Source organism: Haliotis cracherodii, unplaced genomic scaffold (genome assembly GCF_022045235.1).
Source record: "Haliotis cracherodii isolate W230 unplaced genomic scaffold, xgHalCrac1.p SCAF_2, whole genome shotgun sequence".
Classification (NCBI taxonomy): Eukaryota; Metazoa; Mollusca; class Gastropoda; order Lepetellida; family Haliotidae; genus Haliotis; species Haliotis cracherodii.
Genome location: NW_027266275.1, coordinates 56,423,681 through 56,435,472, shown reverse-complemented (window position 1 = coordinate 56,435,472; position 11,792 = coordinate 56,423,681). Strand labels below are relative to the sequence as shown.

The following is an 11,792-nucleotide window of genomic DNA, read 5'->3' as shown; positions in this document are numbered from 1 at the left end:
TTTTTACAAGCTGTCATAACTTTCATATTTTATAATAAAGACACATTAATATTTATATATTCTTCGTGATGGCCATCACAATATTTTACCCTGGAATGATCAAGGGGACTTTCTAACCAGCCAATAATCATTAGTCCATAAGAATAATCACTTGGGAGATATTCAACCCTGGAATCATCAAGGGGAGTAAAATTATAATCAGAGAATTGACTGTGATATAGTTATCGCTTATCATCAGTCCGAGTAAAATATCTGATGCTACTGTTTTTCTTGTATGATATGCAACTATTTCGATGGGAATGTACCTATCATTGTAAATAAGTGGGTATTAAGTATCACAGATTTTCATTGTTTCAGATGCTGTCAATATTCAACATGTCCACACATCCTTTTTACAACTATTAAGTATCGATGCCTCCATTAGGAGACGTATCAGATATAAAGCTGATAAGAACAGATACTACACTTTGATCTTAGCCAAAAGGCCAAGAAGCGAATATCAAATATAACGACGAAATAGAAAAGGTTCAAAGTTGGTATTTTTAAAAATTCATAGGTTTATCTAAATATTCTTCCAGCCATGCGGTTCTCGGAGACTGTGGAAGAAATTATATATATGTTGAGTGTTTCACAAAAGTTATTAAATATTGGTGTAAACTTTTAACCTTAGATTGTGGTAAATATCCCAGGGCTTGTTATGCCATGTTGAAATCACATGATGAGTTAGGAAGAGTAAACTGGGTCAGTCACGTTCGGGAACTTTTGTTCAATACAGGTTTTTCATATGTTTGGATTATGCAATCGTATGGGGATGTTGATGCACTCCTGCAGCAGTTCAAACAACGGTGTAAGGATATTGGAATTCAAAATTGGCACAGTAAAGTAGAAAATTCTCTTTTTTTAGAAAATTATTCTAGTTTTAAGACACTGTTAACTCCCGAATCCTATGTTCTACATTTAGAACACAAGGATTAGATTAGAATTTTGTATAAATTTAGATGCTCTTCTCACCACTTGAATATTCAAAAATAACGACCCTCAAATGATTTTAATTCCCCAAATGTATTAGAAAGTTTATGTGAAAAATGTGATTTGGCAGTTAAAGAAGATGAGTATTATTTTTTATTGGTATGCCCGGCATACAGAACTAGTCGCCAACAATTTATTCCATCATATTTTCATAAATTTCCTTCAGAGGATAAGTTTAAATTGTAAATGGCAATTAGTGATGTACATGTACAAAAAAGAATTGCTCTGTTCCTTAAGAGAAATTTAATTTCTTTATAGTTTGAAACTGAACAAACAAATCATTGTATGACATTTTGTTCCATGCATGCATGCATGTTGTAATGGATGTAATTTCACATTTGTTCTAAAAGATATGAATGGATTTTTTGTACTGTAGGCCATTAATACAGATATAAATAAACATAATCTATTAAGTTCTTTTTTCCAGATCTCACATCTGTTGGATAAAGAGCGATTTATTTGAAGAATGATGTTTCCAGAAAGGTTCTTTGAATATCAGTCCTGATACGTTTAGTTTAATTTACATATATAATATGTATGCCGGTGATTATTGTTAATAGCAACCCATCGCCAGTAAGTAATATGTTGGAAGCACACATAAAGATCCGAATATAGATCATACAGCATTTAATCACCAAAGCCGTTATCTTACAGAGGATTAATTGGAAACTTTATTTGCGAAACTAGAGATGACCAGACACCTCAGGCAAATCATATCCAGCAAGTGAGTTAAAATTTAAAGGCACATCGGCAGTATTTCAATCATATCGTGACAAGCATATCCAGTAAACCATCAGAGCATATAATTGCAAGCATAAATGTATTTGGCGACTATTGTACGTTTCAGTGAAGAAAACCATTTCCCCAAACGTCACAGAATTGTATTTTCCTTCGTATCGAAGGGGCGGTCGGCCGGTAGCCTAGTGGTTAAAGCGTTCGCTCGTCACGCCGAAGACCTGGGCTCGATTCCCGACATGGGTACAATGTGTGAAGCCCATTTCATGTGTCCCCCGCCGTGATATTGCTGGAATATTGCTAAAAGCGGCGTAAAACCATACTCAGTCACTCACTCTTATCGGTAATGTGTTATCGGTCCTGATGCAGACAGCTAATTAGCCGCGCCAGGATCTTTGGTATTTCAGCACTGTACCATGCTCGTGGGTTTCCCTAAAGTTCCACTCAGTGCTAATAAATTGTCTCAGTCAATGCCTACATCAGCTGAGGGGCAAAAGATAGCATATACCGATGTTTGATTTTTATGTAATTGAAAACTGATTGAACCTTTGTTAAATTTGCTTATGTCCATTGAACCATCACTCATTCCTGCAATGGTTTGTAAAAAGTAATCTTGGCTGGGTAATCTTAGGTAAAATTAAATTGGTGGTTCAATGAAGACTGGGGTAAGAAAAAACTTTGAAATCACATGATCCCTGCCATGTTGGAAATGTAAATTTGTGTCGAAAAATTATTGATTCTCAAAGGAAATGATATCTGCAGCACCCATTAGCAGTTGTGTGTTATGCGAATTATTTTTTAATTTATAAAAGTTTTAAATCAATTTATATATTTCAAACATAAAACCATGTATATAATATCGCGAACTTAATATATATCAGATAAATATCAAACATATGATAAAATCAATTGAGAAGAATTGTCTCTTTTGACCCTATTTTTTTCTTTCTTTTTTTCACTTAACAACAGTCTGCATAATTAATGATTTTGTGAAAATAGTCAGGACATCTCTTGTGCTTCGGCATATACATAACACCTGTCCTCGTTAACACAGCCACCCACGTGATCAAAACGGATATCCCCATGAGGACTCCGGATTGGAATTGGTCCCCAGCACCTCCGCTTGTCGAGCGAGGCAACAATGGATCGGGTGGTCAGACTCGATGAATTGACTGATTGCCTGTCATCGTACCCCGAAGGCGTAAGATTCTAATAAAGATCAATCACTGTTTTCAGATTTGACTATTTACAGACATAAACATGTTACTTGAATAGCTGCATCCCAACGTGTTCTTTCTGGAATTCAACTGACGAGAGTGAACTTTACCTTTTTTATATATCTCCAGCTATGTTTGCTATATTTATTACATAATAAAACACGTTTTTCTATGACATGCACTCGTTTAATAATGACACTTGGAAATCAGTGCTTGCCATTGGAAAAAGAAGTTTCAATGCTTCAGAGTAATTAGTTTCTGTTTTCCCTTTGAAGACATATCAAATGCAGCACACTCACACACTTCGGTATTTCATATCCAGTTATTTTGACCTAATGATTATCGAATGTCAGGTCAGGGAAGTCAAATAAAAGACCAGTAGTCTCAGGGAAATCTTTCTTGGATAACATTAATATGTGATGCAGTAAATGGAACAAAGGCTTGAGACCTTAACTTAATAATGCATATACAAGTATCTGATTGACCAGGCTTGTCAGTTAAAACATAACTAGTTTGTACGGACAATATTGACATTTCATGTGACGCGTCACGATATTTTCAAGCTACTGGTAGCCGATACAATCGAAACAATTCTAAAATATAGATTAGTAAATAGCAATAAGTAACAAACTTTGCAACTCGTTATGGTAGTTATGTAAACTGAACGGGGGTTACAAGAGTTTAAATAGACGCAGTGCATAGGTCGAAACAGGTGTTTGGTTGCAATTTAACTAAAAACATGGATATATTCATATTTTTATCCCAATACAATTGGGAAATTAACAGCATGAATGAGATGCAAGCGACAACACAATCACGCATCACGCAAAAGGTTACCGTTAGATAACTGAGAAAAAATATCCATTGTCAGATGTCACATGAGGGCGGGAGGCTTGGGCTGGGTGTCCCGTTCATGAATTCACGCGTACACTGTTAAGAATCATAGGATATTAGTGAGTGAGTGAGTTGGGTTTAACGCCGCTTTTAACAGTATTCCAGTTATATCGCGGCGTGTCAGCTTAATGTGGGAGGAAAGCCTGAAGTGATGCAGGTCTCAGACGTTTACCACTTCGGTGAAACCCACGAGCATGGGTATGGTGCTGACAAACCTAGAAACATAATCGGGGCGAACCGGGATTCGAACCCACAATCATAGGTTTCTGGCGTGCCCAAGGGACGCAACTTTGCACAGCGAATCGCGGCGCCGTAGACGACTGGGCCACCCGTGCCCCCTCATAGGATATTAAGCTAGCTTCCTATATCATATCCAGTTTATGTCCCGAATGAAATATGTTATGAAATGAGAACGAGTTTTGTATCTTATGTATTAACAACGACTACAGACCTCTCAACAAGCTGCTACCGCTGCTGCTGTTGGTGCTACTGTCTCAGGCCAGGACTCAGTGTTCGTAGAGCCTGCTAGTTTGAAATATCATATCTTGGATCGATAGCTTAGCGATATATGTTAGTACATGTATTACAAGCAAATTTAAGAAAAAGTCACGATCCCTCGATGAGGATTATTGCCGGTGTTGTCTTTATCACATGACGGATTTCATTGCTGTAGATCGGCCAGCGGCGACATTTTAACATTTTCTGCATAGTAATGGAAGTCTGAGTTGCAATAAGTTGAGAAATCTCATAAAAAAGGCAAGTCAATTGTTCATTTAGGAAAAAAACACGGGAACATGAGGTATATAATGTAAAACATTTTGAAAGCTTTACTTAAAGCGTTGAATGTTTAAACCATGATCAAACAACTTTTTAAAAAGAGCATACTCAATTGTGCCGAAAAAGTAGGGAAATGTACACAACAAAAGCTTGAGTTGCTGGAATATTGCTGGACACAAAGGGAAAGTTGACTATTGCAAAGTTGAAGTCTTTCTGTCATACAATCTTGTGAATAATTTTCTTGTCACTCAGAACCTTTGTGATTGGATCTAAGAAACGAGCGCCATGGTCAGTATATTTTGGCATTCCAGGCACTTTGTACTCATAGATAAATCCATCACATCTGTTCATCTAATCTACCTAAAACTACATGTCAAAAAGGGTCTATTTTCATATTACATTAATTTTTAAAGCTTAAGGCCTGATGGATTGCCTTTGTTCGGGCATTTTTTCAGTTGATCAGACAGCAGGCGAGTCTACATGAAACTTTATTCACATCTATCTTGAAAAAGAAACAGTAAATTTGATATGAAACGTGTATGTAATATAAATCAAAAGTAGTACCAGACAGGTCAAAGTTCGAGTATCAGCTAATCAAATTCCATGCAAGTCTTATGACACAAGTGCTTAATAACTGTTTGTTGATGTGATGCCTGTTAAAGTTGTAAGACCTGGTTAATAAGGAGTCCCCTTACCATTCTTCAATAACTATTTAAATGGAAACTTCAACAGTACTCAACTATCGTTCAGAAATTGTTTAATCATTACAGCAAGACAACCTTTGTTTGTGTATCAGACAGCCCAGTCGATACAGGAGTCTACAGCCCGACAATTGAATTACATCGACACAACAGCTTCTTTATGACAGAGTGAATAATGGGCACTCTTTATGACAGAGTGAGTGGGCACATAATTGGTGATGTTTGTAACTGGTCGAGAATACTTGTTTCTGCCGAGACCATGTTCAAGCTCTGGAGCTGAAAATGTCGAAAGCCACAGTACGTCGTGAAGTGACCAGAAAGTAAAGACTAGGCCGACATTGTTTATTTCACTCTGTGTTGACATTTGGAAGTAGTCTGGCATCCTATAGCTAGTTATACCATTTTTAGTCTTCAAATCACCAAAAATTAGACCCTACAAATTAGGTCATTTTTGTGACGGCGTCCCATCTCTGTACCAGATGTGAGACCAGATGGATGATTTCGAGGTTCCAATCCTGTCCCCCATGTCAAACAATATACCATCAGTTCCACTGTCGCGTCTACATTTCTCAGTTCCTTACATGTAAGCAGTGTAGGACGTGTACAATGTACTCATAAATGTTGTCGTTTCAGCTTTGCAGTCACGGTTTCACCCTCAAGGACCTGATCCATTCCTTCCAGAAATGTAATGGTACACATTCAGAGGAATTTACTTAACATGACGCCTCCCTTGTCAACTGGATGCGTGATGCTGTGACGCCTTACATACCGGCACTCAGATTTTCAATGAACATTTAGGAACCGGAAGAGCAGGACATGATAACCCTTTACTGAATTTCAGTGATCCTTTTACATAAAGTTCATCTCTATTTGGCCTTTTACGCCCAATGGAATCTGTTTTGGCAGATATTCGAGATTGGTCATTCGCTTGTTCTGATGTTTAGAATCTGGTGGTTCTCGACTGACACCGAAGCTGTAGCGGGTCCAGCACGTGACCTCTACGGCACATTCCATCCCCTGACATTGGTCTACGGGGTTAGATTCTGAATTTCGATTATGTGAACCTTTGTCAAGTAATCTGACACTGTTGATTGATGTTACAATATCTTCCAAATAAGAAAAAAAGAAAATCACGCGAAATGAAAAATGCAAATAAGTTTTCGAAAAACGTTGAACCGCGAAACATTTAAACGAATTGTTGGCATGATTAACTGTAAAAAGGAAAGAAGCTAATGATTGATCTGAACATTCTTTTAACAAATACTTAAAGTTTGTTTCCTATCGTTGAACGCTCGTCACACCGAAGGCCCGGGTTCCATTGCCCACATGGGTACAATGTGTGAAGCCATTCTGGTGTCCCACTCCGTGATATTGCTGGAATACTGCTGCAATCGTCGTAAAACTCTGCTCACTCACTCATTGAATGTGTGAACATTTTGACATCAACAAAACATTGTTAAACTTGTATTTGTAGTTCTTGATATTTTGGATTCGTTAACAAAGTGGTATATAACAGCGGCATAATCAACCGTATTTGTAGGATTGTGCTTGCGTTGGTAATTTAGCACAATTGTCGACTTTTTCATGCTGACCATGTCCTGATATTGAACCAGCTGTCGTTATCACCTTTCTCGGGGTTCACCCTATAAGTGCTCAATTGGGTTTAATTCTGGACTGACTGATGGCCATGGAAGACGCCTAATGTTATAATGCGGTATGAAGTCCTGTGCCTGTCTAGCATTTCGGGGAAGGGTTGTTATCTTGCTGAAACAAGTGTCATAGTGTTCAGCAAAGAGGTCAAACAACTTGCTCTATACATAACTCACGAGGCGTACATTATCTAAAAAGACATAAATTAAACAGTAAATTTGTTTCTTAGGCGTGCAAGAAAATGTGATTGTGGGTTCGAATCCGGTTTGTCCTGATTATGTTTCTAGGTTTGTCAGGACCATACCCGTATCCGCCAAAATTGGTAAACGTCTTACTGCCTTATTTTGGGATTTCCTCTGACACCAAACTGAAAAAAAACTGTTTAAACAAACTCACTTACTGATCATTTCGTCACTCTCCAGAATATGGTCTGAATGACACAACGACACAAAATTAACCGACTTTAAACTACCGGAAAGAACTGTGCACTGTCTGGCTCTAGCCCTTAGACTTAAGTCTGTCGTGACTCGCAAACATATCCATGAACCTTTATAAACTCAATCCCAATCCAAATGGCCTTCGTTTCGGATTAAAAATAAGCATCATGTTAAATCGATAAAATATCAATGTAATGTCAGTTATATGTGGGGATTTTGTTAATTCAACAGACTTAGTTACCTCAGCGGGGAAGATTCTTTTAAACCAGTTCAAAATGTGTAGAGGGGTCAATAAAAATGTGTAACATTCTAAAGGAGAATAGTCAACAAGTTAATGACTACTGTCAGGTATTGTATGAGGTTATCAAGTCTTGCGATCGACTCCCAGCTGGCCTGATATCAATTGGAAAAGCAAACAAAAATGCTTGAACTTTGACAAAGGTTGCCTTCCTCTTAAAATGACTGTTCATTATTAAGTTATCTTTAATGCCGCCTATGGTCGATATATCAGTGAAATAGTCTTGAACGCGACGTTAAACACAGTTAGGGCTTCGGAAAAGGATTGCATCAGTATATATTCTCTTAGCCATAGAATGGAAGAGCATTGGTTCAGGCTGTGTTCCAGTACGGAGTCACTTGGAATAGGGTTAAACTATTGTATCCATGTGTTCAGCGTGATGGGCCACCACTTTAACCACGATGCTATCCTAATTGCCTTGGAATTATTTCATTTTGGTTGAGGGTTTTCTCTGTATCGAAAAGTATTTCATCGCTACATATATTCATCCATGACATATGAGATATAATTGATGTAGGTGTTGCTGGTTGACAACGCTTGAACAGTGCAGACTCATTTCAGTGTCAGCGGCAGCAGCAACCTGTGAAGAAGTTATGGTTACGTTGACCATAGCCCACAATGGCGTGGTCGAACTTACGGAATTTATAAACGCCAATGCTATAACAAATGCCACAAGTCTGTTATTTGATCCCTCAAACTTGTCCTCCTCTGCCGGTAGCATTCGCCGCTCACAAAATTTGCATAAAAATTATGTATAAATATACGTTAGGACAAACAATATTCAATTCATCTAAATATTATGAAAAGTATAAAGTTGACTTGTTCATGTAACTCGGTGCTTTCTGTAATGTCAGATCAGGACGGCTTACAAACCCGTCTTCCTCATGTCTCCTCTGAAAATATAAATAAAACATCAACAGTAATAATACAACTTAAAAATCTAAATGAAAAGCGTCCTTTTATCTTTTGAGCAGATTAGGTCATAAATATTGTTGCAACTGGTAACCAAGGTAACGTATGTTTTGTGCCAGGACAGTTTTATGACGATGTCGTGAGTGGCGCAATGTGTTCATGCTGATTTGGATGATCCTTCTGTGTTACAAGTTCTCAACGTCAACACAAACCATTACTTTCTCACACTCATTTCGAAAGTGTAATTATCCTCCGAATTCTCCCCAGATTGTTGCATTTTCATCTTCTGTATTCAGGAAAGACTTTGATGACGATTAAATAACGCCAAATGCATGATATTGGATGGTTACTTCAGCTATTTTCAATTATCTTTTTCTTTCAACGAGAATATTGTTTGCTAGTCTTTTGTGGATTATCTTTTGATTATGTTGTCAGAATAAAGGAAGTTTAAAATCACTGTGTCAGCATGGTGAAAGTGAAGGTATTGTCACATCCAGATATTGACATACACTGACAGGTCAAGCATTACATGCCTACTGATTCGGGTTTCCTTTGAACGTCTCTTGTTTGTAAATGCGTCCCTTGATTGAAAAACGGATGGAAGTTGAAATAGAAATGCTATAATTTTCCAAATATAATTATACGCTGAACCCTCTCACTTGTTACAAATCCTGATTATAATTGAATATCATGCGTATTATTAATTATGCAGCCAAGAAAACAAACTATTTTCGCGTAGATCGATGCTACTGATGTCAATCAGTTTATTGTCTGTTCCAAACTCGATTATTTACAGACCGCCGGTGAGAATATTGCTGAGTGCGGCGTTAACCAATAAACAGCTGAGCATACAATGCAAATACGACATGCCTCGAAACTATAATAAAGTAATTAAAATCTCTGGACCCTTCCACAAAACTACCCTAGCGTTAAAACGATAGTATCTCTCATACTGTAACACTGGCCCACGACGGACCTATTTTTAAGATCGCGCTCTGGTCGTTACCGCTGCAAGTCCAATTAAGGGTTCCTGTGGTCATCAAGCACTACAATGAAAGTGACCCCATGATTCAGTCGATATACTACAGGAACAACAGTCAAAAACACCATATGGAATAATGAGAAATAGATTGCCTGCAATTCCATCGAAAGGTCGTTATACTAATGTCTCTGCATTCCTTAAAGGGGAACTGTGCTCCTTGACCTGGATCCAAATTGTCAGTCTAGAAATGGTATTCAGTGGTTTTAACCTCAGACATTGTCTCTTGCAATTGGTAATTGATATAATCAATATCTAGTAGATTGAAATACATCATACAAATAGCAGAGGGCTTTAGTGATTTATTAATTACTTTACTCAAATGTCCTGGGATTATCAGTTTTCCAGAGCATAGTGCCACTTTAAACACTAAACGTTGTGCAGGCAAAAATGCGTGCAACCGGCGCACTACTTTCGCTTCCAATAACAGAGAGACTGACAGTTGCCCTTTTAAATATTAAGCGTTGTGCAGGCAACTGTCGATGCTGCCGGCGCACTTCTTTCGCATAGAATAACAAACGGTAGTTTTTCTCATAAACACGGAGAGACATTATGTGTGTGAACCGCGTTGTGACTCTAATGTGACATTCGACTCCCTTCGGCACAAAGCAACCTCAGAAGAAGGCAGTGGCAGGCATCGGGGGAAGGTAACTGCGAGGCCGACGCTTGGTTACTCTTGTAAGAAAGTCTCTCAAGAGGAGGTAGACCTCACAATACTTTCCCGCGTATGGGATTAGATACACAAATAGCATCAACGAATAATTGACAATGACACTTTTGCATGTTTATTTAAATCCTCGGTGAACTCACAAATTGCTTGATTTATTGATTGGATACGAGTTCTTGCTTACTCAAAGTGAAATGAATATAAAACATAGGTGAACGTTGGTTCACGCGTCCCCACTGGTGACCCGGTACCTACATTATCTAAACAAACATCCTTAATCCCTTGACACGATGCCGGCATGTCTGCAAGTCAGCACCACCTGCATCGCTTAATCCTACAGGTGTCGACTCCCCATTAATCCACGCTGGGAAAGTGTCGTGCATATGACTGTTCCAAGACACAACACAAGCCGGCGGCTGTCGTTAACCTTGTGTCACGGTGCTCAACTAACGATTACATCTCCAACGCTAGAGTAAAGCCTGAAAGGTAATCAATATCTCGAGGGAAGTTAACATTTAATGTACATCAGCAAATATACCTCATCACACCAGGGAGTCAATAGTCTCCCTAGTCACACCTTTAAAACATCTGTTCATATTGTTTTGTCCGTATGCTCTGTCTTCAAAACGAAGTGTATACCTAATTTATGTTAAGGTCAGTATAACCTGTCTTCGGAAACGTCCGTCAAGTTGTACAAACTGTATCCGGCGTGATCTGTCTTACATGTAATATCACTGCTCCATTGCTGCACGAGGTATTATGTAGTGAGCCGGATAAGCCGTGCATTCTATTGCTCTCGTATTCAGACCTGTCATACTAAATTAAATACACAGTATATACGCTCCCAAACGAAATAGGGGATCGTGAAATGTATATGATTGGTCATCAAAGGAAAGATCAGCTTTGGAAATGCCAGAGAACCAAACCCCAAACCAAAACCTAACGCCCCAACACACACGAAACATGGACGTGAACCATGCAACTCTTTTGCGTTCGTGGGTAGAGGCTGATTCTTGACTGTGGCACTTCAGTGAAAAGTCGTCAAATCGCATTAGTATTGTTGATTCATTTTATCCACAGTAACTATAACCTCTCTATTCATGCTTTAATGCGGTTATGTGTGATGAGATTGGGAATGCGTTGTCTACAACGTGATAAATCCCAAAAGATAACTCGCATACAAACCACGTGATCAAAACTTAATGATGATGTTTATCGCTTGCAAAATGAATATATCTTGAAAAACGCAGTTTGCAATTTTTGTCATTACTGTAAGTAATATTACTTACCAGGGGGGAATAGCTTGTTTTCACGTTATACGTTTCAGCATACACGCACCTATCTTCGTTAATTAATCATCGCGATATCAGTTCGTCATTCTATTTCAAGTGGCGAGGACTATTAAGGCTCTCGGTATTCTTCAAACTTTTAAAACG

General features: G+C 38.3%; 1 pseudogene; it reads right to left on the bottom strand.

Moving 5' to 3' along the window:
* Nucleotides 1–372: 372 nt before the first annotated feature.
* On the bottom strand, nt 373–497 carry LOC139469940 (U2 spliceosomal RNA; annotated as a pseudogene).
* Between the last annotated feature and the right edge of the window lie 11,295 nt (nt 498–11,792).